This window comes from Vombatus ursinus, unplaced genomic scaffold (genome assembly GCF_900497805.2).
Source record: "Vombatus ursinus unplaced genomic scaffold, bare-nosed wombat genome assembly UNPS02014798.1, whole genome shotgun sequence".
NCBI classification, from domain to species: Eukaryota; Metazoa; Chordata; class Mammalia; order Diprotodontia; family Vombatidae; genus Vombatus; species Vombatus ursinus.
Genome location: NW_020954576.1, coordinates 22,947,435 through 22,974,020, shown reverse-complemented (window position 1 = coordinate 22,974,020; position 26,586 = coordinate 22,947,435). Strand labels below are relative to the sequence as shown.

At 35.6% G+C, this 26,586-nt stretch overlaps 1 protein-coding gene across 1 annotated transcript in view; it reads right to left on the bottom strand.

The window, feature by feature from the left end:
- LOC114050012 (consortin-like) overlaps positions 1-26,586 on the bottom strand; it is a 103,778-nt gene that overhangs the window by 71,327 nt on the left and 5,865 nt on the right. The window contains exon 2 of the mRNA XM_027871524.1: positions 24,734-24,832. The gene's annotated coding sequence lies outside the window, so the exon portion shown is untranslated. The remainder of the gene's footprint in view (positions 1-24,733; positions 24,833-26,586) is intronic.

Sequence of the window (26,586 nt, the reverse complement as noted above, 5' to 3'; positions counted from 1 at the left end):
AATTCTATGGTATGGAATCAATAGAAATAAAAGTCTCAGAAGCAAAACAAGATCAAATGACTGAAAAGGAAAAAAGTTTGAAAATCTTATAAGCAAATATACTGAGGGCATCCCAAGTATATGCTCAGAGTTATCCTTCTGGTTCTAGTCAATGAAGAGGGAGCTTTGGAGCCAACTTCGGATCATGTATGAGTCAGGTCTAAAGTGCTCAAATTTGAGGTGATGAGGAGTTTGAGTCCCCTTAGTGACTGATGAGTGGGTGAAGCTAATGACTCAGCGTGTATACAAGAGTTTAACCTGCCTTCTCTAAGACCCTTTCAGCTGCAAGTCTCCAAGTAGCACAATGTGACTGCAATGAGGGGTAGTCTAATAACCTTGTCAGTGGGCCCCAGCCACCTTTTCCACTTTATGTTTTCTTTACTGGGAAGATGACCTTTAAAGTTCAAAAGGTCTGTAGGTCTATAAATGCAACTGTGGCAGTGTCTACCTGAGAAGTTACTCACAGCGGATGCAAGAGCAGTTAGTTGTAGAAACATCTGATCACAAAGTTCAGAGGATGTTTAAGTTTAGAATGGAGTGATATTGCAGAGACAAGGCAAGATGAAAAATGCCCACTCAGTTAATTCCAATATTAAATAAATTATTTGGAATAACAGGTAAAGGAGTGCTACTAAACTCCTTTTATGAAACAAATATGGTGCAGATACCTAAACCAGGAAGAGCAAAAACAGAGAAGGAAAACTATAGACCAATTTCACTAATGAATATTGATGCAAAAATCCTGTACAAAATACTAGCTAGGAGACTATAGCAATATATCACAAAGATTATTCACTGTGACCAAGTGGGATTTAGACCAGGAATGCAGGGCTGGTTCAATACAAGGAAAACTATTAACATAATTGATTAGGTCAATAACAAAAGTAATAAAATCATATGATTACATCAATGGATGCAGAAAAAGCTTTTGACAAAAATACAACACTTATTCCTATTAAAAACATTTGAAAACATAGATATAAAAGGATTTTTCCTTAAAATGATAAGAAAAATCTACCTAAAAGCACCAACAAGAATATCTGTAGTGGGATAAGCTAGAAGCCTATTTTTTAAGAATGTCCATTATCACCAATATTATTCAATATTGTACTTGAAACACTAGCAAAAGCAATAAAAGAAAAAGAAATGGAGGGAATCAGAATGGGCAATGAGGAAAAAAAACTATCTCTTTTTGCAGACTATTTAATGGTATCCTTAGAAAATCATAAGAGATTTAACTAATAAATTAGAAGCAATAATTTTAGCAAAGTAGTAGGATATAAAATAAACCCACACAAATCATCAGCATTTCTATACATTACCAACAAAGCCACTCAAAAAGAAATAGTAAGAGCTATTTCATTTAAAATAACCATAGACAACATAAAGTACCTGAGAGCATATATACGTGCTAAGACAAATCCAGGAACTATATAAACATAATTATAAAATCCTTTTTATACTAATAAAGTCAGATTTATATAGTTGGAGAAATATTAATTGTTCATGGGTGGGCAGAGCCAATACAATAAAAATGGCAATTCTACCTAAACAAATCTACTTATTCAGTGCCATCCCAATTAAACTACCAAAAGAGTTATAAAACTGTGTATATATACCTGATCCAGCAATACCACAATAAATCTGTTTCCCAAAGTGATCAAGGAAAAAGGAAAAGAACCATATATTCTAAAATATTTATAGCAGTTCTCTTTGTAGTGGCAAATGGAAATTGAAGGAATGCCCATCAATTAGGGAATGGCTGAATAAGTTGTGGCACGTGACTGTGATGAAATATTACTGTGCTATAAGAAATGATGAACAGGTTGATTTTAGAAAGAAAAAAAAAATGGAAAAACCTGCATGAAATAATGCAGAGGGAAATGAGTAGAATCAAGAGAATGTTGTATACAGTAACAGTAATATTATTTGGAGAGTAACTGTGAATGACTAAGCTATTCTGAGTAATATGAATATTCAAATCATCTACGAAGGACTTATGAAAGAAAATGCTATCCACCTCCAGAGAAAGAAATGATGTATGGAAGTAAGTATTGTATGATTTCACATATATATCTATATCAAATGTTGGCCTATGGGTTTGGGAGGGAAAGGAGGAAGACAACTCAAAACTCAAAATGTAACAAAAAAATACATATTTTTTAAAATGCCCAATCAGCAACTTTATGTTCTAATGAAGTTTAGGCATCACCCTCCCAGCATATTGTCCTGGTATTTATGTTAAGTTACTGAATCCTGTTCTCTTAATAAGTGTTTGTAATTTCTTTATGTGTAAGAATAAATTACCGGTCCTACATTCTGATTCATTTTTGTGTATTGAGTACCTCTTTTACTTCCTCCTTTGGAGAAACCTAGATGGAAGCCATAACTCTAGCCTTAAGAAAACTTGCCCTCCTCACTCTCTCCCCCGGATCCTACAGTGAACCAGTAAGTATGAAATAAAGAAGCCCAATTCACCTATAGCCCAGCGACCCAGGACTGAATCTAGTGAATGTCTCTGTACCACAGAAAGTGGCTCAGCAACTCAAGCCTGGTGAAGCATAGGTGCATCAATGTTGGACAATTATCACAAAATTAGAAGACAGAGTAATGACATTACCTGAAAAATGTAAAGAAAGAATCTAACCACCATATTCAGGAAATCCATGAAGAAAGTTTCCCAGATGTCCTAGGGCTCAGAGACTTTAGAAATTCATAGGATACTCTCAGAGAGAAATGTCAAATTCATTTCAGTCAGATACATTATCATCAAGGTTTAGGGTTTCATACATAAAGAAGAGTTTGTTTTTAAGGCAACTGGGGTTAAGTGACTTGCCCAGGGTCCCAGAGCTAGTAAGTGTCAAGTATCTGGTCTGACATTGGATTTGAACTCAGGTCCTCCTGACTCCCGCGCTGGTACTCTATCCACTGTGCTGCCGAGCTGACCCCCCCCCCTTTTATTTTGCAAGAGGTATAATTACTTTATCATAGTATCTCAAGTAAAATCCCAATGCCTTACAGAAAGTTGAGGGAAACACGATTTCACCTCACAATCTCCTGCTCAGCTAAACAAGACATTTTTTGAAGATTTAAAAATTGTCTTGCATTTCTCAATAAAAAACAAAATAAAGTCTGTGAAATGAAAATTATTCCAAGAAAAAATCTCCAAGTAGTTTCTATGGGGACCATTCAAAACAAGGACATATGATATGCAAATTAAAGGTGAAAAGCTGGCAAAAAAAAAAAAGCTTTAAAAACTTTAAAAGAAAAGCTTTAAAACTGTAGAACACTAAAACGGGTTTCTAAGTAAATGTAGGCTTAGCAAAACAGCAGAGATATTACAAGCAGAAATCCTCCCAAGAGGGGATGGGAACAAAACAGTGTTGGGGATTTATTATGAATGCTGCTTAGCAAAAATCCAGACACTATGATCTGCTGTGGTCTCAAGGAACAGCAAGTACAGACTTCAGAGGGAATCCTAAGTAAAGGATGCACAGGGCTAGAAAAACTTGCAATTGTCTTCATGGGGTTAGGGGTCAGAATCAGGAAGAGGCATCAGAATAACATGTTATTATACAGTTCTGCCATTATTACAGGAGAAGGAACATATAGGCAACAGAAGCTGTGAATCAATTAAAATTCCTAGCAGCAAGGTCATTGTGAGTGACAACTAAAGGTCGACAACAAGCTTGTGGGGGCAGGGGAAGAAATATTCTAAATTATTTTTCAACTATATAATCTGCAAATATTAAACTGTCAACTTTTAGAACTTAACAGGCAAATGAAACTTTGAAAGCTAGACCACATGCACAGTCTAACAATACCATATTAGTAAAATTAATAGCATGATATAGTACCCAAATTCAGACCAATTAACTCACTAGTAATCAGAACTAGAAACACATCTTCATCCAAAATCACACAATCTGAGAGCTAAAGGTAGAGAGAAAACAAAAATTAATTTCAGGCAAAATTAGGTCCAAATAATCCAGTTTAACATAATACCTTCCAACTAATGAGCTCAATGTCATTATGTAACATTACAAAAAAATCTATTTTCTCCTTTTGAAAACAGTCACTTATATGCATTGGGACTGATTAGATCTAGAATATACTCATACAATACTGATTTGGTGAATCCATGGAAATACCTCATATTTTAGTAGATAAAATTTTTGAAAAATTGTCTCTCTAGGGTAGTTTTAGAATGGCTACTGTATTGGATAAGGACTACCCCATAAGCTCTTATAAATTATAGCTAGAGACATATGATTAGTAAAAAGCAATTTTAAGTTGGTTATTTAGAACTACATACATACATTTCCTATATGTTACTATCTACCTAGACACTAGAGAATGCATGAATTCTCTTTACTAATTGCTTTACTGTTCTCCCAAATATTGGTTTTCTCCTGACTAATTTTCTTGTTCTTTCCACCATGCTCCCCTTACTATGTTTTTAGTTTCTTAATAAGTCTTTATTTCTACAATCGATTAGTCAATCAAACACTATTTATAAAGTTCCTACTATATGCCAGGTGCTAAGAATAAAGCTACAATAAGTAAAACAATCCCTACTTTCAAGGAGGTTACATTCTAACAGTGGGAATAACTAGTATACACAGAATAAATATGAAGAAAATAAATATAAATACAAAGTAGTTACATATAAAGCAGTATGAGAGGGTATGAAGAATCAGAAAAGATTTCACATAGAAGTGGTACTCTGAGCACAGTGCATGGCACATAGTAAGCACTTAATAAATGCTTCTTGACTTGCTGTGTCTGCAAAGAAGAAAGTAGGCTCTATGAAGCAGAGATGAGGAGGAAGTACATTTAAGGAATGGGGGATGGCTAGTGAAAAGAGAGCCGTAGAGGGGGCAGCTAGGTGGCACAGTGGATAGAGCACCGGCCCTGGATTCAAGAGGACCTGAATTCATATACGGCCTCAGACACGTAACATTTACTACCTGTGTGACCCTGGGCAAGTCACTTAACCCCATTGCCTACCAAAAACAAAACAAAACAAAACAAAACAAAAAAAGAGAGAGATGTAGTGTATGAGGAAGAGAAAGAAGCCAATTTGGCTAGATAGAAGAGTGTGGAATGGGGAGTGGGGAGTGAGGGGAGAGAAGGACAATAAGGCTGAAATGATAGTTGGGGTGAGGCTGCCAAACAGAAGAATCTGTATTTGATGCTAGAGGCATTGGGGAGCCACTGGAGTTTAATGGGGGTGTGACATAGTCAGGTCTATACTTAAGGAAAGTCACTCTGGCAGCTTTGTGGAGGAGCGGGGTAAGACTTGAGATAAGGAGACCATGCCCTTGGGGGAGACATGTCGAGAGTTTGAACTAAAGTGGTAGCTGCTTATAAACTTCTTAACCTGTAACACGCTACCATACAGGCTTTCAAGAAGAAAACAAATTTTAATTCTAAAGCAGGATCATAGTCACAAAAGGGGCAAGGCAATAAGATTTATATACCTCCCTTCAGAGACTAAGACCTTTGCATTAAAAATTGTCAGGTATTATATATAATAATGAAAAGCACTGTTTTACATAGGGAAGCAAACACGTATGCATGTGTGTGTGGGGGGGGGGAACAATACTTTTTTCTCATCAAGAATTCAGAGTTCTTATGCCCAAAGGGCTATCAAACTGTGTATACCTTTTGATCCAGCAATACCACTACTAGGTCTGTATCCCAAAGAGATTTTTAAAAAGGTGAGGGTGCAGTGGGGTGGGAAAGAAACTATCTGTACAGAAACATTTATAGCAGCTTGTTTTGTAGTGGCAAAGAATTAGAAAATGAGAGGATGCCCATCAATTGGGGGAAAGGCTAAACAAGTTGTGGTATATGATTGTAATTGAATATTATTGTGCTATAAGAAATAATAAGCAGGATGATTTCAGAAAAAGCTGGAAAGACTTACATGAACTGATACAGAGTGAAGACAGCAGAACCAGAAGACTATACACAGTAACAGCAATACTGTATAATGATCAACTGTATGGATGACTTAGCTATTCTCAGCAACACAATGATTCAATATGATAATCCCAAAGGACTCATGATAAAAGAAAGAAAAGCCATCCTCCTTCTCCAGAGAAAGAACTGACTGCATCTGAATGCAGACTGAAACATTCTATTTTTCATTTTCTTTTTTTGGTTTGAGTTTTCTTCCACAAAATGACTAATATGGGAAATGTTTTACGTGATTACACATGCATAACCTATATTATTAAGTTGATTACTGTCTCAGCGAGAGGAGGGAGGAAGGGAAAGAATTTGGAACTCAAAACTTAAAAAAAGTTTAAAATTGTTTTTACATTTAATTGGGGAAAATATTATTAAAAAACAACAAAATTAAATGCTGACGTTCAAAAAAAAAGAATTCAGAGTTCTGAGGCTTCTTGGTCTATCTTTAAAACAACAAAACTAGATTACGTATTCAAGAATAAACACTATATTCTATTAAACTCAAACTTTTTTTTTTTACACAGAAACTTCTAAGAATCGGTGAGTTCACTATGCTAGATTCAACACACCTATACATAACTACTATATACTTGTGGATGTAACTACTTTTTTATTTCTATAAGTTACTTCTTTTTTTTGGTGCTTAAAAACACTGATGATTATCTATTACAATCCTCAGTATTCCTACAGGAAATTATGACTTCACTTACTAGCCACACCTAGAAACAAACAGCATAGAAACAAATTTGGGAATACAGAAATTCTATTCATGGTTTATTCCTCACCTTCCCCTTAGGGTAGGTTCTTCAGTGGTTAGGAAAAACTTTTTAAAGGGTTTTTTCCCTTTGGAAAATGTGTAGTAGGATGTTGATCTAAACACAAAGGGAGAAGGGAGAGCTCAAAACATCAAAAGTTTGCTCAGAATCTTCTAATGTATACACCAGAGAATATGTGTTTTCTTAAATAGTCTGGGAGCTAGGTCCTCATTTTACGTGTGATTTAAGAGTAACTGTCTTAGGCATTCAATAAGTCAAAATTTCTTTAGAATATCGTTATTAGTAAAGATTTCAGCTTGGAGTCACAGGACTTCAGTTCAAAGCCTAGCTCAGCGACTTAAAGTCTTATAACCTTGCGCAAATCACTTGACCTATCAAGGCCTCACATTTTTCATCTTAAAATGAGAGGGTTGGATTAGAAAATCTTCTAAGACACCTTCCAGCTCTGATCCTACAAAGAACTTGTAAACTGAAACAATATTATTCTGAGAGATCCTATTTGATTGCATCTTCCCCAATAATATCCCAGCAATGAAACTCAACCTTCTCTCACTGCTCTTTATGATCTAGATCTTAAAGATATGTTCTTTTAGTTTGAGGTCTTTTTGCAGTTTGTAGTTTCTAAATCTTTTCAAATTACATTGCAGAACAGGGCAGGTTTTATAATTTGTTTTGATTGTTTCTCCACCTCCACCCTAACAAAACAAACGAAAAATACTAATATTACTCAGAGTGGTCTCCTGTTTAAAGGCACATTTTTATCAATACAATCATTCAGACAACTTGAATATATCATCTAGTCTAATTCAGCACCTTTAATATTTACTGGTAAATAAATTCAACATTTATAGTAGTAAATAGTAAATGACATGTTTATTACATCTACTCACTCTCTCTCAATCCCCACAAGTGAAATAAATCACCATTAATTATACTCTCTCAATCCCCCAAAGTGAAATAAATCACCATTAACAAGGTACAATAGTACATTTTTCAGACACCTCGCTTATACTGTATGCATACTATGCTCTCTGCTCTGAGAAGGCACAGTGTAGTTCCTCTCTTTGAACTATGGCACAGAGAGAAATAAAGAGCAGCATTCTTACTTCATTCCTTCAGGGATGTGTGATTTCATCCGTTTAAGTATTCCTTCCACTGACGGAATAAGAATTCCTCTACAACTTTGAAGATGGTCTTCAAGAGCTGTTATGACTGAAAAATTTACAATGGCCAAACTGGAGGTGAGACTCTCTGAATTGAATTAGGTTGGTCTTGAGGAAAAAAGGCTTCACCAGGCCACATCTGGAACCTTTCCTGATTAGCAGGATTCATCCAAGCTTTCCTTCTTTAGCCACAAGCTTTGAGAACCTAGTGTCACCTACAATGCTAGACCACAATGCAGAACTTAAGAGTATACAAAAAAAGGGAGAATATCATTACTGTAAATATCACATACTTGTAGACTAGGATTATGAGATCTGCAGCTTATAGAAATTTAGCAATCATCTCATTCAACCTTCTCATTTTACAAATGAAGAAACTGAGGCCCAGAGAGACTGAATGATTTGTCTAAAGTGATACAAGTAGGAAGTGGCACAGCCCACATCTTCTAACTCCAAAACTACTTCTCTTTCTATTTAGTACCTTGACAAATGAGAAACAGCTGTCAGGAGAAAAATATTTAATGGGCAACATAAGGAATAAAGCTATGTAGCTTTATGTATTTGTGAGTGTATGTGTATACGCATACATATAATATGCAGATGGAAGTTTCTGGTGGTGATAACAAAGAAACTCATTTTATGCAACAAGTCAAGCAGTAAAGAAAATTGTTTTTAAGATTTTATTAGTATGCCAATGGAATAACGAGTATGTCAGTGGTATTATTAAGTCAAAATAAACTTAGCTATTAAAATAAATATCTTTCTCTGGCTCTGGTTCCTTTCAATGGAAGGACTTCAAAATTAGAAACAAATTAAAATTATGATAAGTAGATAGAGAGAGCATTTACCAAGCACTTACTATATGCCAGGTACTGGGAATACGAATCCAAGCAAAAAGCAAGACAGTCCCTGCCTTCATAGAGCTTACACTCTAGTGGAGGCAAGACAACATATAAGAGGGAGCTGAAAAAGAGTTGGTAGAAGAGGAAGGACCCATGGAGGAATAAGGTTCAGAAGAAATCCTGGAAGTTAGAGGTTCAACCAGATATGGAGTGAAAATGAATGGCATGGGTGTTTCCTCAAATAGAAGTTTGGGGGTAAACTCATGAAGAGAATAACACTATAGAGATGGAGGCAACAAGATGCCACTTGGGCCATCTCTCTTGTTTGCTATGTTGTTTCTGCTAAATTTTAAGGGTTCTATTTTCATTTTGACTTAAATACAAAAATAAGCTTAGCTACCAGCTTCTGTGAATTTAAACATGTTTTTAGTACAAAAGGAACCTTTAATGTTCAATTATAATGATTATTTTATATCAAATTTTTATGCCATTATCTTCTTTCCTTAACTACTTAAATATTTATATTACTAAACCTACTGATTATTTTGAGGACAGAGTATTTAATGACAGTTTTCTTCAATATTTCTGATAAAACAAACCCTGAACTCAAATGAAAGCCTAACTATAAAAAAATTGTTATGGTTAAACAAAGCTGAGTTTACTTTAATTTGTAGTCTTAAGGGAGATTAAGCTTCATTTTGGTCTCCCTACAGTAACTCTACAAATAAATGCAAATTATGTGGAAGAGAGCAAAAAAAAACAAAACAAAACAAAACCCAACTTCCAGGAAAAAAAAAAAGATTTATGTAGTTATCTGAAAACTCAGCCATACAAAATGTTCTTGAAATCTTTTTACACAAAAATAACATCTTCACTGCACAGGACAGAAGATACTTGACAAGGAAAGCTAATATTCAAGGAGTTCCTTAAAATAAAATGTACAAACACACACAAATATGTAACGCTTTGCTGGTTATAGGAAGGAATACATTTTCTATCATCTTCTGATTCTCAGCACAATGTAGTTGGTTGTGTTGCTTCTTCCAGCATTTTGAATTGCATTTAGCTGGAATGAATGCACTTAAGTCCCCATGCTGTTGTTCAGTTGTTTTCAGTCATGTCCAACTCTTCATGACCCAATTTAGGGTTTTCTTGGCAAAGATACTGAAGTGGTTTGCTATGTCCACGTATACAAAAATATTCATAGCAGTTCTTTTTGTAGTGGCAAAAAATTGAAAATTAAGGGGATGTCCATCAACTGGGGAATGGCTGAACAAACTGTGGTATACGAATGTGATGGAATACTATTGTGCTATAAGAAATGATGAAGGAGATGGTTTCTGAAAAACCTGAGAAGATTTATATAAACTGATGTAAAGTGAAGTGAACAGAACCGGGAAACAATCTACACAAAAAAAGCAATATTATAAAGATAATCAACTGTGAGAGACTTGGTAAATGATCAGTATAATAATCCACCACAAATCCAAAAGATTCATGCTAGAAAATGCTATCCACCTCCAGATAAAGAACTGATGTTCTCAGACAACAGATTATTTTATTTCTTTATTTTCCTTGCTTCTTTTCCTCCTGCAACATGGATAACGTGGAAAGAAGTTTTACATTACTTCATATACATAAAGAATATCACATATTTCTTGCTTTCCCAATGGGTAGAGGAGGGGTGGGAGAAGGGAGACAACCTGGAACTGAAAATAAAAAGAATTTTGTTTTCTGGGTCTTCAGTAACTGAGGAAGTGGGGGCTACAGGGTGTGCAGAAGCAGCGCCACAGGAGCTATTTCCTGAGGTGAGGGCTTTAAAGGCTGCATCGGAAGAAAGACCAGTGGGGCTCTTCGAATTCCCTGTTTGTCAATGGTGGCTGGTCAATGGTTGTTGTTGGTAGTGTTAAGGAAGGTAAGGAAGGATAAAAAATCCACAGGGATTTCTCCCCTCGATGATGGCAGAGGTGGTGGTGCAGGGATTGGAACGTAGGATGAAGGCAGGGTTAGCAATCTAGGGGCTGAGGTGCTCCTATTCCCAGGACTATTAGGTACAAATTCTTGTACTATCTCCATCAGGTTCTGAGGGGAAGTAGGGGCAATAGTTTAAGTTGTGTGGCACATGCCACCTTTGGTCTCTCCCTCAGGATGTCTAGCTGCTTCCAGTAAGAATGAATAACGCACTTTGTCTACTACACTACACCGCCTTTCCTGGATGTTTAAAAAAAAATGCTAAAAGGGAAAAGTGCAATTACATGTAAACAGCAAATGAAGGAAAAAAGAATGGCAACAAAATAAAGGAATAGGACATGAGAAGATACATTTTGTTAGATTTTCCTTTTTTATATGCAAATATGCATTTATATATATCTATGTATATATCTATCTATATCTATAGATAGATATATAGATAGATAGATAGATAGATAGATATAGATAGATAGATAGATATAGATAGATAGATAGATATCTATATCTCCAAAGGTCTCATGATGGAAAATGCTATCCACATCCAAAGAACAAACCATGGAGTTTGAATGCATACTATTTGCTTTTTTTTTCCTCCTGTTTTGTTTTGTTTTCTCTTTCTGGTGGTTCTTCCTATTGGTTCTAATTCTTACTTAACAACATCACTAATGTGAAAATATGTTTAATAGGAATGTATATGTATAGCCTATATGAGATTGTACGCTGTCTTGGAGAGGGAGGTGGGGAGGGAGGAGGAGAAAAATTTAAAACTCAAAAGCTTATGGAAGTGATTGCTGATAAATCAAAATAAATTAATAAAAAAAACATAATATGACTGGAAAAATATCAGTAAGACCTGTGTCTTCACCAAGTTCTGAGACTTTACACAAATGCTCAATTTTTGAAAAAGGATCAATGCAGTGCTTCTTTAGCTCAAAGTTGGAAACATTGACCGCTTTTCAGAGCCCAAAGAGTCCCATTATGTATGCAAAACAATCACTCTGGCACTCAGTTTTCTCATCTATAAAATAATTTAAAAAAAAAAAGGATTGCTCAATTCTTTATCAGGTAGTGGGAGAAGATAGATAGATGTATTCAGTTATGAAGGTGATGTAAAAAACTAAAATTTTAAATGGTTTTAAAAATATATAAAAAGCAAATTACTTCAACGGAATATAGAATTTACACCATATTATTTCTAATCATTTATCTATTATTTTAAAATTGTTCCTTAGTTGTCTGAACTCCCAAACAGATTAAAAGCTCTCTATGAAATTATATCTTCTATGTTACAGGCACATAAACAGTCCAACTGAATATATATTTTACTCTTTTGTTAACTATAAGAGTTAACTATTAACTCTTGACTAAGGGAACAGATTTAAGATGACAAAAATTAAGCAAATATGAACTTGTTTAAAAATTTTGTTTTGATCCTGCACTTTGATTCTATTTGGAAATTTCCTCCGATAATACAAATCAGCAAGTCTTCTATAAATTATGGTCTTAGAAAGGTGCCTTGAGAAGGGGAAAGTAATAAGTATTTGCTGGGGATAAGCTCTTTAATTAATTAATAATTGCCAGGTTAAATTCTTTACATCTGATTCACACAATAACCCTGTAAAGTAGGGACTACTATGATGCCTATTTTACAGTTAAGAAAACTGAGGCAAGACAGACTTGTGAGGGTCACACAGCCAGTATTTGTTTGAGGCTGGATCTGAATGCAGATCTTCTTGATTTCAGACTCAGTCAGTACTCTGTCCACTGGGCCACCTAGCCACCTGAGGGCCAGTGAAAGGTTAAATGATTGCCGTATAGTCACATGGCCAGTGTCAGAGACAAGGACTTGAATACAGTTCTCCCCAACTCCAGGGTCAGTTACTTTCATAACGTCTCTCTTAAAATTCTCTTTAACAAACCAAAAAAACTTCTCTCCACCCTACCTCCAAACCACACAAACCATGAAAATTATCAAACAGGAAACAGAACAGAGGGGAAGCTTTATAATTATGTATCTTGTTTTTACTGATGTTGACTAAAAAAGAGTTGACAATAATCATTACAGTCCAAAAGGAAGCTGGAGTTCATTTAAGAGAAAAATATGAACTCCAGTATTGGACAATGGTAGATTATTATTAGTATTAGTTCAATGGTAGATGAGTGCTATTTTCCTTATTCTACTTCCCTGAAAATTTGCAAACAGAGTTTAAGGATCAAGAGACAACAAATTCTAGATGCTTCATGCTATTAAAGTTAAAATATTCAAGGGAAAAGGCAGAAGTTGTTGGTTACTTTTTAATTTTTTTTTTGAAGATGAAGAATGGACTAGGACCTAGTTTCTTTTAGACCAAGTTTAGGATTTGTTTCCTCAACTACTGCCTTTTTTAATCAGATTTATTTTCAATTTGATAAATTATACCTTGATAGTTACATAAGGTTTCCAACATATTCTCTACATAACAGCCATGGTTGGTATAGCATGTTATGGTTTTTACAAAGGACTTACACACCTAATAACATTTCATCTTTATAATACTTCATATGAAATACATAGTTTAACTATTATTATTCCTATTTTACAGATAAGGAAACTCAGACCTGGAGTAGTGAAGTGACTTGAAGATGTCCATGGTTACATAGTTAATAAATGGCAGGGCCAGAACTCAAACTTATTTTTTTTTTACTTGAAGTCCAGGGAGTATCTGCTATATGCAAAGTATTAATTTCCCCACTACAGTTCTATGTCAATAATAATCCAATAGCAAAATGAACAAATTGCATACATGCCCAAATATGTAATGGCTGTTGCTAAAATATAATTGCACATTAAAATTGAGAAACTGCTAAATCATTTAAACATTGGGAATATTCTGAAATTTAAGGTAGAAGATTAATGTTTAGAATAATCAATAAATAAGCACTTATTAAATGTCTTCTATGCGCCAGGTTCTGGGCATGGAAATACAAAAAAATAATGTAGGAGAAATATGGAGAGACTAATGAGAGAATGAAAATAAGTTGGTAAAATCGTGACAAAAAGGAACAGACTGAGAAGTATAGAGGGAAAAGCAGCAATTAAAAACAGGTGAGAGGAATATGAAGGGAGCTGATTTACAAAGGTAAAATATTAATCTTACTAACAGTCATTAAAAATTACTACATATTTCAAAGTTTAGTTGGATGATAAGCTTTGTTAAATAATGTACATATTCCACAAAGAGGAAACAGCATGAATTTCAATTTGAAGAATTAACAAATTGTGATCATTCCACCTACTGCTATAATTACTTGTATATACTTCAAAAAGAGGGGAGAAGGGAGAGCCACTATGAAAAATCAGCAGTTTTTAGGTGACTAGGTTTAAGAAGCTTTTAAGTGTCAGATGGCTCAGAATCTCAATTGTCAAAATGTCTAAGAGATTATACCATATCAGAATGTACTTGTGCTGATTAAAATTCCAAAACTCTGAAACTATCTTATTAACACAAGTAGTTTAAACTAAGCATTTAGCATAACTCAAGTTCCTGTCTTAGATCAAATAAAATGTGTTCATTTCAGAGAACTTAATTAAACAGCATATGTCTTCCATTACAAAAAAGAAAAGGCAGTACAAGGCAGAAACTTTTCAGTATGTGTAGCAAACAATTCAACTTTGTTTTTGTTTTTTTTTTTTTAAGCTAAAGTAAAAACATGTTAAAACAAGAGTTCAGAATGTTTCCATCTTGGCATTTCTTCATGGTCTCTGAGAGCCAAGTTTCTAAGAATCCCTTGAATTCTTGCTAGGCAATTTCCTAGATCCCAGTTACTTTTTAAAGACAAGTTAAATGTACTCCATTCAACAAATGATTGAGTAACTACTCTGCACAGCATGTTGCTTGGTGTTGTGGGAGGTTAATATGATTTTTACCCTTGTTAAAAGTCATTCAAATAAATATTATTGCTCAACTTAGGTAAATGAGGCATACGTACATGAATTATGTAACAATTAAAGACTGTGCCAAATCAGTGGCATACACAATAAATGCTGTGTAAAAAGTTCAGAGAAGGAAGCACTCACCATAGGCAGAAGTGGATATATAAGGAAATAGGGAAATAACTTGAGACTTGAAGAAGCTTAACTTTTTATCTTCCTAGTGCCTATCACAGTGATCTGAACACACAGAATGTTTAATAAATATTTATCTTGTATTATTACAAAAAAGAATTGTAGGACTTAGATAGGCAAAGAGAGAGGAGATCATTTCTAGCAGAGGGATATGACCAGACTACAATGGTTTAACTGGGCAAGGAAGGACTGAAGTCAGTTGATCTGCTTGATTTAATCAAAAAAAGAAACTGTAGAGTAATAAGACTTTTCCTTTTGTTTCCTATTGTATCACCAGAATCCAATGTCCCACTAACTCTATAAAAGAATTCTTCTCTCCTCCATTTAAACTTGCCATCTCACTGTCTCTGTCACACCATGTACTTTCCTCTCTATAGCACTGAGTCAGAAGGTCAGAGTTCAAATCCTATCTCATTTATTTACTGTCTGATCTTGGCAAGTCACATAACCTCTCTCAGTCCCATTTTCCTCATGTATAAAATAAGAGTTGGATTGTACAGCCCCTCAGGTCCCGTTCAGCTTCAAATCTATGATCCTATGACCTTGATTCACACTGCTGTCCGTTCCTAAGTAGCCCGAATAAAAGAGAGAGAGAGAGAGAGAGGGAGAGAGAGAGTGTGTGTTACCCTCTAATACTTTTCACCTCTCAAAATCCTACTCATACCTCAAATTTTAAGGCTTTTACCCTTACTACCCCAGCTAGAAATTATCTCTCCTTTCTTGAAACCCATAACCTTGCCACTCATTATGTCTCTATCATTTACTTACGTTATATTGCTTAGTTATTTATGTACCTTATCTCTCCACAGAGACTATAAGTTTCTTAAGGATATGCACTAAAAAAACAAACCAAACCAAACATTTATTTCCCCCACTGTACCATTGCAAAGATACATGTGGTAACAACTCAAATATCTGTCTATTAGACTTGAAAAGTGGATTTGAGCCACAATGTACAAGTCCTTGAATGCTAGGCTAATAGTTTCTAACTTGTGGGCAGCATAACCCAGGAGGTCACGGAGGTAAGGAATCTAAGAATCCACATGTGAATATGTAAATAAGCAAAAAAGGCATCATAGTTTATATCAATCAGTAAATATTTATTAAGGGCCTACAATGTCCTAGGCACTATGTTAAAAGTCGGGGACACAAAGAAAAAAATGAAACTATCACCACTCTCAAGGAGCTTAGTTAGGTCTTAATGGAAGAAAAAGGGGATGGTAGAATGACAAAATGTACATCAACAAGTATATAAAGAATATATACAAAAGAATTTTGAGAAAGGAGGTTCCAGCATTTGGGGGTATCAGGAAATGTGTCATGTAGGAGGTACTGCTTAATCTGAATTCTGAAGGAAACAAGGGCTTCTAATGCATTCCAGTCATGAGAAACAGCCAGGACATGGAGACAGGAGAAGCAGGGTCTTGTGCAAGGAACACAGAGAAGTCCAGTTTGCTGAACCACAGAGTGCATAAAAGCAAGTAATATAGAAAGAGCAAGGTAGGCTGGAATCAGGTGGTGAAGGGCTTTAAATGTCAAACTGCAGACTCTGTTTTTGCTCCAAGTGGCAACAGGAGCCCCTGGAGTTTATTGTGTAGAGTAGTGGGAAGATTCACGCTTTAGGAAAATGACTTGCAGGTCTATAAAGGATGGATGAGAAAAGGAGTGACCTGTTGCAAGGAGACCAATCAGTGAGCTATTGCAATGCTTGAGGCAGGAAATGATAAAGGCCTAAACTAGAGGGGTGGCCAAGTGAGTAGAGAAAAAGGGACAGATGCAAGAGATGTCATGGAGGTAGAAATGACAAAATTTGTACTGGATACGGAGCTGGCCTGGGAGTCAGAAAGACCTAGGTTCAAGTCTCACCTCTGACAAATACTTGTTATGTGACTCTAGTCAAGTCTCTTAACTTCTCAGTATCATAGGCAATTATCCAAGTCTCTAAGTTGCTAAACAGTTGCTAAACTCCATTTGTATGGGGAATTTCCTCATGGGGAGCTCCCTACACAATTGAAATCACAGATCTGGACAAAAATTTTAAATTAAGATGTCTTCTGAAGATTAAGTACTCTTCACATGTCTATTGTCATTTTCAAAAATGCATGAATGCTACTAACAAAATAGCAATTTGTCTAAATACATTACCAAATTCATAATAATTTCTGACATATTTTCTCAATCAACATATATTCATGGTACGACTACTACTTTGGAGGGCACTCACAAAATTTACATTAAAAAGGGGATCTCATATTTACAAAGGTTGAGAATCCCTGGGCAAAGAAGCCTAGACTTCAATCATCATGCAGCGAGTTATTACGGGTTTTCCAATAGGGGATTTTGTTACTGTTCAGTTATTTCAGATGTGTCCAACTCTTCATGACCCTATTTTGGGTTTTTGTGGCAAAGATACTGGAGTGGATTGTCATTTCCTTCTCCAGCTCATTTTACAGATGAGGAAACTGAGGCAAAAAGGGTTAAGTGACTTGCCCAGGGTGATTCAGCTAGTAAGTGTCTGAGGCTGGATTTGAACTCAGGCAGAGGGGTCTTTCTGACTCTAGGCCTGGCACTCTATCCACTGGGCCACCAACCTCCCCCCCCCCGCCAAGTAGAGGATATTAAAATATAACGGTGAAAGACAGCATATGATGATTACATGTCAAATAAGTGGTATAGATAATCAAAGCTCTATCAGAATTCAGAGGAGGAGATGGGTAGGAATGGTACTAGATTGTAAACTCATTCAGAGTAGGGTCTATATTATATTGTTTTTGTATCCCTACCCTGTGTCTTATTTACACAGCAGGTAAGTAATAAATGTTTGTTGAATTGAACTGAAGATTAATTAGCACTGTTATACAGGATGAATTGTAGGAGTGAAGGACTGGAAGTAGGAAGACCAACTAAGGGGCAAATGCAGCAGTTCAGGAGTAACCGATGCCCCAATAAGAATAGAAAAGAAAGAATAAAAAGGAAGAGTGAAGTCAAGATGATTCTAAGATTTCACCCAGAGTGACTAAGGTAATTACAGAAATGTAAAAGTCAGGAGATTTTGTCGGGAGGATAAATGTTCATTTGGTTTGGATTTTTATTATATTTGCTAATTTCACTCTTGGGGAATGCTATAACAAAAACCTCAATTCTTAAAACCAAAATAAAAAATGTGCCTAACAAAGCCAGATTAAAACTTCATCATATGTTGCAAACTCAACAAAATAATTATCTTGTCCTCTGTTCAAAAGAAAATTCGAAGAAACATAAAATCACTACAAAAGTTTAACATTCAAATAAATTTTTTATTTTATTAACTATTAGCTATTTTATTAACTATAAACTATTTCATTAACTTTACATAGCATCCAAGTTAGAATTTATTATCTGAGCTCCCTTAGCACAGTGTGGAAGATAAGTAAAGCCCCCAGAAGCAGAACTCTTTTACATCATTATAGTTCCACATAATATAATGAAGCAATAATTTACAGAAATATTTTAAGATCAAAGAAAGTTAATTAAAACCTTTTTTTTTTTTAAAAAGACACTTCTAAAGGGCACCTTATTAAGCTTCTTAACTAATTCTAAACATTTAGGTGCCTTAACCTGAATTTAATAAATTTAAAAAACCTTTTAGTATTGAAGAGCCATTTTTGGAAATCATCTTATAACTTTTGAAGAGCTACATGAAGTTTTCTATATTTATGTATATACACCGAGAATGTATATGTGTGCACATACATGCCTATTTTTTATTGATCCAGGAAAAATGCTGTGCCAATCTCAACTGTACTGCTTTTTTTAAATTTTCTTTTGTTTGTAACTTGAGGGATAGTTAAAATTTTCATAGGTAAATAGGCTTAGAGGTACATTTTGTGCCTCATGCATCTGTCACGCATTATTTTGTATTATAAGTATTTCAGTATGTGACTCATCCCCAATTGGGGCTGTACAGACTATAAGTTCAGTGGAGGATTCTCTCCCTCAGAGTCTAGCACAGTACTCTGAAGCAGAAGTCACCCAAAACAATACTGACCTTTATCCCCTGCCCCAACACTCCTCAATCGACCTCTGCTCTCCACTGAGCAAGCTCCCATCCTCCATGCCTCTGAGTCAGGTATTGGCTCCTCAGAGTAGTTATAACATACTGGCAACCTGGGCACTCAGTAGAAGCTGACAGGCTGGGAAAAATCTCCATCCTATTTCCCCGGTTCCCCAGTGTACTTATCTCTTGGTGCCAAGATCCTTTCATAGATCTGGAAAGCACCTCTGGGTGAGCAGGCTTTGCATTTGTGGCAGTGAGTAATGAATAAGAGCTCTAGCTCCCCTTTTTAATTCTTGGGTGAGTCAGAGGAAATCCCATAGAATGTGTAACAATGGATTGGTTGTGATCTGTATCATATATCTCATTAAATTATCTTTCCCCAAAAAGCCATACCTCTTCCAACCTTCCCTGTTACTATTAAGGGAACTGCTATACTTCTAGTCACGACTTTCAAAATCTTGGTGACTTCACACTCTCTCTTACCCCACATATTCAATCAGCTGCAAAATCTCGTCTCTACTTCCACACATCTTTCACAGGTTTTCACTTTTCTGAACTCCAACAACCACCACTAACGTTCAGGCACTCAGGTCTCCCTGCCTCAAGCCTCTTCCCTCTCCGGTCTATCCTTCACCATGCTGTCAATGAGTTTCCTAAAGCATGGGTCCGACTATGTCACTCCTCTACTCAACTCCAATGACTCCTTACTGACTATCAAATCAAATAACTTTCTGTTCTTTTTAATATCAACAAACAAAGAGTAGAGTAGCATTTCGTATTCCACACATAGGCTCATAAATCTAGAAGTAAAAGGGACCTCAGAGGCAGCTGATCCAACTCCTTCCTTTTACAGTTAAGTAAAGTGAGGCCTGGTTCTGTTAACTTTACCCTGCATCAGTTCATATAAATCTTCCCAGGTTTTTCTGAATCCATTCCTCTCCTTTTTCATTTCTTGTGGCTCTATAATATTCCATTACATTCACATACCATAACTAATTCATCTATTCCACAATTGATAGGCAGGCATTCTCTTAGTTTCCAGTTCTCTACTACAATAAGAAATGCTACTATGAACATTTTTGTCCGCATGGATGTCTTCTCTCCTTTTTTGTTTTTAGAGTATACATCTAGTAGTACTGCTAGGGTACCTGGACTGTGCCAAAGTTAATGGCTTGTCAGGTAGAGTCTGAAAATTGCTTTCCAGAATGACTTAACCAATTCAGTTTCACTAAGAGTACATTAGTTTACCTGTCCTTACACACGGTTTCTGTCAACTGTCATTTTCTTTTTCGTCATCTTTTTGAGTGTTCATAGAAAAACAAAAATGAAATGGCCCCAGTCCTCAAGAAGCCTTGCATTCTACACAGCACCACCTTCATGGATACCTCACAAGTAACTCCAAGTTCCTGCCCTTGGGTATTGAGCTTTTTATCCAACGAAGAATTTCCTGTGCTACATCTCTTAGAGGAGGAAGAGGATTATTGCCAAGGCTCTTGCTACTGAATGTTGTGACGAGGTGGACCGCCCCCCTCACCGTAACAATAAGTTATCTAAACAATACAGCTTTTATGGGAAAGGTTTCTAGCAGTTTCTAAGTGTGTTTTCCTTCCACGGGTAGTCCAAATCACAGGACATCACTTAGCTGAGAAGACGCTAGGACCCTGTAGAAAAATTGGACCCAACAAGGAGAGGGGGAGGATAATCATGTTGTGATTATTGTGCTGTATGTGCTTTCTACATTTGTTTTGGTACTTTCACAAGTCCTTTGGATTTTTCACATTTCATGTGAGTTGCAATTAAGACTGTGTTCTTCACCCAAGTACTACTGTTATCTTGAGTGTTTGTACAGGATCTGGGAGAATGTAGACTCCTTAAGCATAGGGACTGTCTCATTTTTGTATTTGAGAGAGATCTTTAAGAATAGTACCCAGGAAAAAACCAAGTCTGTGGGAGTACTGAGCCCACTCACTGGTTAATATAACATTTCCTCTCTTACCTCAGAGCCAATGCCTGCAATGTTTTCCTTCCTCACCTCTACCTCTTGAAATTCCTAGCTCTATTAAAGGTTCAGCTCAAATTCTATCTCCAGACACAAAAATTTTCCTTATTCCCCCGCTTGTTAGCCACATTCAGAAATTACTTTCTATTTCTTTTGTATTGTTTTACATGTGTACTTGTCACTGACAGAAAGAAGCTCCTTAAGAGCAGAGTCTTGTCATTTTTGTCTTTTTACCCTTAAATACCTAGCACATCGCCTGCCATACTATATGTTCCTAATAAATGCTCATCAAAATGAATTGAATATAACTGGGAGGAATATTTTATCAGTAGTGTTAAAGATGGATGCTGAAAGTGAGAAACAGAACTGGGTGGATCTATTAGGAGGTTACTACAATAGTTTAAGTAGATAGTAAATAAGGAGCTTTGAACTAAGATAGTGTTTGTAGAAATAGAAATCATTTTCAATATACTTTGATGATCAAACCTTGAAAGTAATATGCTTAAAAAAAAAGTCAGATTCCTTTTAAAACATTGTTTAATTCCCACTTTTTATAAATACAAACTGGAAATCTGTCCAACTGGTCCAGATTAATACGTTTACTATAATTTTCCTTTCTGGAAGAAAATTATAATGGCACTAAATATCTAAAAACAATAAGGCATACATAATACTACAGAGCTCAATATAACAGAGGTTGGGGGCAGCTAGGTGGCTCAGTGGACAGAGTTCCACCCTTGGAGTCAGAAGGACCTGGGTTCAAATCCTGCCTCAGTCACTTAATACTTATTAACTGTGTGACCCTGGGCAAGTCACTTAACCCCCTGATTGCCTCACCAAAAAAACAAACAAACAAACAAAATACATATATATGACAGAAGTTGGGGAACTTTAAGTTCTATTCCCAGGTCTATTACAAATTTGCTGTACTTCGGATTAAAAAAACAAAACAAATAACACTCTGCCATTCTAGGGCTTAATTTCCTTACCTGTAAAATAAAGGTATTCTTACTCTGTGATTTAGTGACTGGCCTCCTTGCTGTTTCTCACACAAGACTTTCCGACTGTAGACTCCAAGCATTTTACTGGCTATCCCTTAAACTCTCCCTCCCCATTCCTTGGCTTCCTTGAGATCTCAAATACTGTCATCTACCAAAAGGTCTTGCTGATCATCATAATGCTAGCGCTTCCCTTTATTGATTATCTCCTATTTATCTTGTGTGGACCTTGTTTGTACATAACTGTTTGTGTGTTGTTTCCTCCATTAGACTGTGAACTCCTGTTAAGACTGCTTTTTGCCCCTCTTGTCTCTCCAGAGCTCAACACAGCGTGCCACCTAGTCTGGCATATTTATTAGTCTGGTGTTTAATGAATGCTTATTGACTGAGTGAATGATAGATCTATCACTCCAAGAAGATCCAAATGAATTCTTTAATTAAGGTCATACAGAAATTCAAAGTAATTTCCAAAGTGGTGAAAGATGTTTTTTGTTAAAATGTTTCTTTTTTTTCCACCAACATTATGCTTTTAGTCATATTAATTATCTTCAGTGAAATTTAATAAAAATGCACAAGGGAAAATAAAGAGTTACATAAGTCTACTGGGTCACTTCCTAAAGGAATGTGTGTCCTGGTAGTGGTTTCTGAGAAGGACACACATAACTCAAGGCTGCTCAGTTTCTGGTGGACCTGAAACTTAAGGAAGCGATGTCCCAAATATAAAGAACTCAGACACTAACTATTGAAGATCTATATGAGCTGATAAAGAGTAAGGTAAGCAGAACAAAGAAAACAATTAACAAAATGAACAAAATAACGTAAAGTAATATAATTGAAGGTCACCACAAATCTAATACATACCAATCTTGACTTCAGAAAAGTAGCTGTGAAGCATATCTCCCCCTTCTCTGGAGAGAGGTCATGGACTTTAGGTGTAGAAATAGGCAATATATTGGTGGACGTGACCAACTTGTTGGTTGGTAAGTACATACACCAAGAGGGTGTATACCACAAATTTATGCCTCTTGCACCCAGAGCTTTTTCCTTATGGAGGGCTCCTAACAATGACAATAGTGTAAATGCAAATAAACTAGCTGACTGATAAATCATAAGGGATTTTTCTCTTTGTTCAGTTATTTACAATGGTCAATGGATTGTGGATTTAGGAAAGGAAGGGATCTGATTATACAGAAAAGGAAACTGAGGTTAAATGACCTGTTCCAAGTTACACAGACCTTAGGTAGCAAGGTTGATACACTCAAGTCTTCCAACTCCAAACACAAGTATCTTAAATGTTAAAAATCACAACTGCCTTTTTTTCCCTCAGGGGTATTAATCCTATTATAAACAGGGAGTGAAGAAGAAAAACCACCAATTAGAATAGTTCTTTTTTTCTTCTTTCTTATCTTGGGCAAGTCACTTTACAAACTCCCCCCGGCCTCAGTTTTCTCATCTGGGAATTTCTGACGAGGTGACTTCTGAGGTTCCTTTTAGTTCTCAACTTTATGATCCCTGGTATATCTCACCAGGGAGCCTGTCCTCTGGATTGGCATTGAGCAATGCCATTCTCTAGGCACCAATGGAAAATGAAGCATGATGAAAAATCTTTTGAGGACCACAGCTTAAAATTCATCTAACTGTGCTTAAACAAAAGACCATTTGAAATATCCCTGGCAAATGTCCAAAAACCAAGCAACCAAACAAACAAAAAAAGTCACCTCAAAAACCTACCATCCCACACACTTAGTACAGTTTTTCTTGAAATAGATTTTCCTGTGGCTTGTGATAAAATGGTCTCTGGTGGTAACAAGACCTGCAGAATGTTATTTAAAACTCAAGGGTTCAAATTTAGTATTAATAAGGCAAACCAAATGCTTTTTCACTGAGTCATGAAACAATGATTACGTAATCAAAATGGGAAAGTCACGTTATTCTGTTTTTAATTCTTGCTATTTAAGATATGACACCGCCGTTTTAATTCTATTTGGATTAGGTCAGATCCATGTAAACCTAAAGAAGTTTTTTAAAGTAACAAGCAAAACAACTATAGGATAATTTTCAAGGCTGCTGAATTTGTATTATGCATTTTGTGGTTGTTCAGTCGTTCAGGGGTTTTCTTGGCAAAGACTTTGGAGTAGTTTGCTATTTCCTACTCCAGTGGATTAAAGTAAACAGAGGTCAAGTGATTTGTTCAGGGTCATGGAGCTAGTGAGTGTCTAAGGCCGAATTTGAACTCAGGTCTTCCTAACTTCAAGCCCAGCACTCTATCCCCTGAGTCACCTAGCTGCCTATATTAAAGACACTGAAGTACAAGTAAAAATAAATCACTTTTTTTGCTTTTATAAAACTAAATTTTGTAATTTCCCTAGTCAGCATAATTTCTACTGAATTCAGTGTTTTCAACTAACTTGAAATGGGTTAATGGAGTTAGAATACTAGGCAAAAGGTCTAACCAAGTCTTACATTAAGAAAACTTGCTCTACCAAAGCAGATCTAAAAATTGTTTTGAAATTTATAGTATTAGGGAGTTGCCTAGGGCACTGAGAGTTTAAGCATTTGCTTAGGTCACCAGGCCAGTAGGTATAAGAGACCAGACTTGAACTTAGGTTTCCTGATTATGATCTAGGTTCTCTGGTCATTACTTTACTATACCTGTTATATTGCATACATTATTTGCTCTTAAATTCATCACAAAACACAGAATCATACTGCTTAATTTCTTGCAAAGCAACTGCATATTTAAAACAAAAAAATTACTGCTATATTTGTGATTGGAAACTTTAAAAGTAGTTGTACTTTTTTTAAACTTAAAAATTAGAACTTACCATTTTTAATAAAATTTCAAAATTCTGTGACAATGTAAAAATAAGAAGTTCTCTACTGAGACAGCAGTCATCAAGGAGGTACGTGACGCATGAGTATTTCTGCAAAAAAAATATTTTGCAAATAAGAAAATTACTTTAAACAATATGCAATTGTCACTTAGTATCAACACTTCCTAAAATAGCATCTACATAATGACAAGGTAACTATGACAGTTATTGTTGAGTAAAATGACTTAACTTCCCAATACCTTGTTTTTTACTATTTGTACTAACTAGCATGAAAATACTGAGAAAGATAGAAAAACATCATATTTTATCAGTATTTTACTAGAGAAAGTATGATGATTAATGTTGGAAAGTTATGATACCTGGCACAAAATATAATTATCAAAACAGATACACACACACACACTCAGGTCAGATGACAAAAAGGCTTGAGAAATCATTGTTATTGTAATTATAAGAATTTGGATTTTAAATAGTTTTAAATCTGTTATGAAAGAACCATTTGAAATGTCTGGAAAAACAAAAGTATTCCCCTGTTGAAAAGAAAGAATTTTCCCCAGAGAAATGATTCCTAAATAAAGAAAAAGCAAAATCCCATAACTAAATAATGCTTCTAGATCAGATTAACCTTTTTTTTTTTTTGGTGTCATGTACTCCTTTGGCAGTCTAATGAAGCCTATGGACCCCATCTCAGAATCATGTTTTTAAATATATAAAATAAAAAGGCATATTTAAAAGAAAAAAATAAATGCCACATTTACAATTACAAATTTTAAAATGTGGTTGTGCATAGATTTACAAAGGAAACCAATTATATTGAAAGTCTTTGAAATACTTAAAAAAAAATTCATAGATTCCAGATTAAGAATATCAGATTTAGACAGAAAACTAAATGTCTAGAAATACCCACATGTATAACTTAACACTCAAGGTACAAACTATGTGTAGTGTTATCGAGCCATCATTAACAAAGAAAAACAAGGCACTTTATAAAGAAAATGACAACTATCAGATTACAAATTAGCTTTTAAAAGATTTTTATTCTCGTGATTTAAGAAAAATTTGGAGGTATTATTCCTTTTCCTCTCAAAAGAGAGAAATATGGTACCAGACAAGTTCTCACTCAATTCTCTGAATTGAACTGCCCAAGACTCTGAAAGTATTCCCAAGAGATCACAATACTTTGAAATCTCTCTAAATTTTTCATCTAATGATTAACAAACTCCCTTCTGAGTATGGAAATCTATCTTACCCTACAGGAAAATAGGGGGGGAAGCAGACAAGAGAGCAGGAGGATGATAGAGGGGAAGGCAGATTGGGGGAGGGGCTAATCAGAAGAAAACAGTTCTAAGGAAGGACAAGGTCAAAAGAGAGAATAGAATAAATGGGGGGGTGGGATAGGATGAGGGGAAATATACTTAGTTTTTCCACAACATGACTACTATGGAAGTGTTTTGCATGACTACACACGTATAACCTGTATTGAGTTGCTTGCCTTCTCAATGAGGGTGGGTGGGGAGGGAGGAAGAGAGAAAATCTGTAACCCAAAATTTTAAAAACAAAAGTTAAAAAAAATTGTTTTCACATGCAACTGGGAAATAAGATATACAGGCAAAACGGTATAGAAATCTATGCTGCCCTACAGGAAAATTGAAGGGGAAGGGGATAAGAAAAGGGAGGGAGAGATAGAAGGGAGGGTAGATTAGGGAAAGGGGTACTCAGAATGCATGCCATCTTAGGGTGGGGGAGGGACGAAATGAGGAGAAAATTTGGAACTCTAAATCTTGTGGGAGTGAATGTTGAAAACTAAAAATAAATAAATAAATAATTTTTTTAAAAAAATCTCC